The 5,273-nt window shown below is 38.6% G+C and overlaps 2 pseudogenes; both read right to left on the reverse strand.

Moving 5' to 3' along the window:
• Positions 1 to 1,785: 1,785 nt before the first annotated feature.
• Positions 1,786 to 1,903, reverse strand: LOC134937951 (5S ribosomal RNA; annotated as a pseudogene).
• Positions 1,904 to 2,052: 149 nt separating this feature from the next.
• LOC134943196 (5S ribosomal RNA) lies at positions 2,053 to 2,170 on the reverse strand (annotated as a pseudogene).
• Positions 2,171 to 5,273: the final 3,103 nt, after the last annotated feature.

The following is a 5,273-nucleotide window of genomic DNA, read 5'->3' on the forward strand; positions in this document are numbered from 1 at the left end:
TGCCTACTCTGTTTACTATTACAATAACCTAGACTGCAATAACTGATATTTTAAAAAAATGGTGGGAACTACTAAACACCTACCTCACTACCCTAAGCAACCTGCAAGTCTTCACCTGAGAGAGCCGCACAATATTGGTAATTTACTCCTTGCAATGGAGCTTAATACTGATGGACAAAATAAAGTGTTGTCCTCCTTTACTCTTGCTTTCTTTTTCACAGAGTCTTCACTTGACTGGCACTTTCCACCCAAATTAGGCAAGAGTACCATGGCTCATAGTGGTATTCTGTGTGTCAGAGTCAATACCAGGTAGGTAGTACTGTATTTGGACAGTGTGCCATTCTGGCATAATAGGGGGAAAAGGGGCCATAATTCTATTAATGATATACATTGTTGGGAGGTATGAAGGGGTATCAATGTTGGTCATGTTGAGAGGGTCATTTTGGGAGGTATGGAGGAGTACCAATGGTGCACGCCCTCCTATCTCTCCCCCTAAATGACCCATACAAACAGTTTTATATACCTTAAATCCTTGAAATTGGAAAAGGGTGTGGCTCTTTCCTCAACTACAGAAGGTTAGCCCTTTTTTCAAATGTGGGAGAATTCCCCCCTGCCCAGAAATGAATACTGGGAGGGGAGACTAATAACAAAGAAATTAATACAGGGAAGGGGTGTGGGTGCTAGTGTTTGGAAATTAAGTACAGACAAAGATAGAGGGGAATATAAGTTACAGTATGTAAGTGTATATCAGAGATTGAGATAAGACATTGTTAAAGGGGGCTAAAGTTTGAAAACCTCTGATTTATACTTACATACAGTATCTAGTGGATTGGATACAAGACTACCACAAAAGGGGAAGATTTTATGCTGGCTTAAACATATCAAAAAACGTCCTTTGACCAGAAGAAATGTAACCGCGAATACTGTCAGGTAAACGTAAAGCCCGTTAATACAGTATAACATTGAATTTCCTAAATCCTCTGCCAAACGTTTTTGGATGCACACAATAATGAATTTCAGCAATAATTGGAATAACTGAGAAAGGATTGTAACTTTGTCTATATTGCCTTTAAACTGAAAGCTAAGTAGAACATTTCTGAATTAAGGGCCCTACAAACTCGGCGGATATGGCCGACGGGCGACCCAGCGGCGGGGGGGAGGTGACGGGGGAGTGAAGTTTCTTCAATCTCCCCCTCACCCGGCTACATAGCGGTGCATGCTAATATGGATGAGATTGGCCTGCATGCATAAGCGACCCGGCACAACGATTAATGAGCGCAGGGCCGCGCATGGTTAATCGTTGGGGCTACACACTGCACGATATGAATGAGTTCTCGTTCATTAATGAACCAGAAAGTTCATATCGTGCAGTGAGATCTGTAAGTGTAAGAGAAAAGACAAAAAACCCTTGTTTGGGAGCACTCATTTGTAATAATTGGTATAATGTGAAGTAGAATATGTGATGAGATGACATAAAACTTAAAACTTAACCTTTAATTGTTTCATTAAATAAAAAGAAATAAATGTGAAATAATTCTGAGACTCGTGTCTATTAATTGGGGTAGCAAACTTGTTTAACCTTTTTAGCAAATGAGGTACAAGTTAATAAAGTAAGGTGAAAATATCAGAAAGACTGTATTTAATGGATACCATAAAGTTCTGATGAAATGAGGGTATCCAGAAAGGTCACTGTACATGCCATAAAATAAATAAAGGTTTCAATAGAGGCGTGATGTGGTAGCAAGGTTGAGTTGGCAAAAAGGAGTATTTTGCGAAGGAGAAAGGGGCCCACTGCACCTGGTATTCTCAGGAGGTTTCCCTTCCTGATACTGACCAGGCCATACCTGCTTAGCTTCCGAGATCGGACAAGATCGGGCGCATTCAGGATAGTATGGCCGTGGGCCTGTTGTTTGAAATGTAGAGAAAGAGATAAGAGGGGAAAAACACTCCTATTACCTGTACTATACATAAATCAAAACCATAAATGATCCGGGAGGGTTTTTCCAGAAACAGAAATATGGAAAGCGTTGGATAGGATTTTTCCTTTAAAAGGGCCCACTGCACCTGGTATTCTCAGGAGGTTCTCCTTCCCAGTACTGACCAGGCCATGCCTGCTTAGCTTCCGAGATTGGACAGGATCGGGCGTATTCAGGGTAGTATGGCCGTGGGCCAGTGTAGAGGAAATATGAGTGACAGGAGAGAGTGCACTATTTTCTGTACTAAACACTCAACCAAGACCGTAGATGGTTTCAAAATGGTATTTCCAGACAAGGGTGTGCCAGGATGATTCTGAGTGTCTAGGATTGGTTATGACATTAGATAGATTTAATGAAGGTGTAGTGTGGTGGGTGGGGTTTTGCAGATGGTGAACTCTCACAGAAAAAATAAAAATACTAGAGGATGATATGTACTATGTGTGTGTATATCTAGAATTTTAATTTTAATTTGGAGAAAATAATAATAAATGAAAATCAAAAAATCAGAAAAAGGCTCATAGGTGATTCAATGATAATAAACCGTAAACTTGCTGGCCCCCTGAAGGGAAACCAGATTGGTAATCATATGATGACAAAGAGTTCAAGGCTGGCTCATAGATAATGTATAATGCCTTATGATGAGAGTGAAATCAATCAATACCAACTATTGAAAACAGAGTTTGGAACTGATTAAAGGATGGTTATATAATACTTGACACTATAATGGTTGGTCCCCTGAAGGGAAACCAGATAAGTAATCATGTGCTGATAAGGAGCTCAAGGCTGGCTCACAAATAGTACAATTCACCCTATAGTAAGAGTGAGAGTGATAAATACCAGATGTTCAATAATTGATGCTAATAAATAGAAAATGCTACCATAAATACACTTATATATCAAAATCAAGGTAAAATACCTAAATCTAGTAAATAAACCTTAAAGGCATAGGCGGGTATAGGACAATATTGTACAGGTTTTTTTCTGCAGGTATGGTGTGATTACTGCAGATAGAACACTGTTCTAAAACAGAGGAGGGTGTAATGGTACACAGATGTCTAATATCTGTGATCACTGCCACTAGATATGCGGTCACTACTTAACACAATTGGTAATGAATATAAACACTGGTTAAACCCTGGTGATCTGATGAAAATTACCACAGTGCTAATATCAATTATAGCAATACATTGGTGTATGATCGGGTATGTGGTCAGTGTTTTAGGCAGGGGATTGATTCACATAGTGTCCTGTTAGTTGCCGCTGCATACCAGAAACCCTGGTGGTCTAGTGTTAGTTACCACAGCCGCAAGGTAGGCGGCGAGCGTTGTCCAAGTCTCCTCTGTTGAGAGTACCGCTACAGTGATGTGCGCGGCCGCCCGCTTCCGGACAGGGGGCGTGGCCGCAATGACGTCACTATGGACGTTCTCCTCGACGTACGTTTCACCTTGTTTGGCTTGGTCACGAGAGCCTCTCTCTACTGCTCTCCTGTGGCCAGTACTTATGTGCTGAAACGACCAATGAAATTATCACTTGGATTTAACAGACTGGTGGTTAAGCCTATCAGATCTACGGTGGAGTGACCAAAGGAATCCATATTGGAAAAGGGAAACGGGAAGGGAAACAGGGAGAGGTGGAAAGGAAAAAGAAATGTGAAGGTGAAGGTGATGGTTGGAAATGTGGATGAAAATGAAAGGGAAAATGGATGAATGAATGGATAATGGGAATGAAGGAATGAAAATATATTAATGATGAGAAAATGAAACTTGAAATGAGAATGAATAAGAGTGAAAATAAAATAAAATTAATAATAAATATAATTACAAAATAAAATAAAATAAAAAATAATAAAAAATAAAGAAAAAGAAAAATAAATAAATGTAAAAATAAATATAAATGAAATAAATATATATAAATGTAAATATAAAAAAATATATATATAAAAATATAAAAAAAATATAAATATAAAAAAATGAAAAAATAAATATAAAAATAAATATAAAACTAAAAATAAATATAAAAATGAATACAAGTGAAAATAAAATGAAAAATAAAAATGAATTGAAAATAAATATAAAATGATGAAACGAATAAATATTGAAGGTAATGAATAGAGTTGGTGAAATCTATAAGAAAAGGAGAATGATAATGAATAAGTGTGAATAAAGAGAGATAGGAGGGATGGGTGAGGGTGTGCAAGGATGAAACCACCGTAGATCTGATAGGCTTAACCACCAGTCTGTTAAATCCAAGTGATAATTTCATTGGTCGTTTCAGCACATAAGTACTGGCCACAGGAGAGCAGTAGAGAGAGGCTCTCGTGACCAAGCCAAACAAGGTGAAATGTACGTCGAGGAGAACGTCCATAGTGACGTCATTGCGGCCACGCCCCCTGTCCGGAAGCGGGCGGCCGCGCACATCACTGTAGCGGGACTCTCAACAGAGGAGACTTGGACAACGCTCGCCGCCTACCTTGCGGCTGTGGTAACTAACACTAGACCACCAGGGTTTCTGGTATGCAGCGGCAACTAACAGAACACTATGTGAATCAATCCCCTGCCTAAAACACTGACCACATACCCGATCATACACCAATGTATTGCTATAATTGATATTAGCACTGTGGTAATTTTCATCAGATCACCAGGGTTTAACCAGTGTTTATATTCATTACCAATTGTGTTAAGTAGTGACCGCATATCTAGTGGCAGTGATCACAGATATTAGACATCTGTGTACCATTACACCCTCCTCTGTTTTAGAACAGTGTTCTATCTGCAGTAATCACACCATACCTGCAGAAAAAAACCTGTACAATATTGTCCTATACCCGCCTATGCCTTTAAGGTTTATTTACTAGATTTAGGTATTTTACCTTGATTTTGATATATAAGTGTATTTATGGTAGCATTTTCTATTTATTAGCATCAATTATTGAACATCTGGTATTTATCACTCTCACTCTTACTATAGGGTGAATTGTACTATTTGTGAGCCAGCCTTGAGCTCCTTATCAGCACATGATTACTTATCTGGTTTCCCTTCAGGGGACCAACCATTATAGTGTCAAGTATTATATAACCATCCTTTAATCAGTTCCAAACTCTGTTTTCAATAGTTGGCATTGATTGATTTCACTCTCATCATAAGGCATTATACATTATCTATGAGCAAGCCTTGAACGCTTTGTCATCATATGATTACCAATCTGGTTTCCCTTTATGGTTTTGATTTATGTATAGTACAGGTAATAGGAGTGTTTTTCCCCTCTTATCTCTTTCTCTACATTTCAAACAACAG

This window comes from Pseudophryne corroboree, chromosome 1, assembly GCF_028390025.1.
Source record: "Pseudophryne corroboree isolate aPseCor3 chromosome 1, aPseCor3.hap2, whole genome shotgun sequence".
NCBI classification, from domain to species: Eukaryota; Metazoa; Chordata; class Amphibia; order Anura; family Myobatrachidae; genus Pseudophryne; species Pseudophryne corroboree.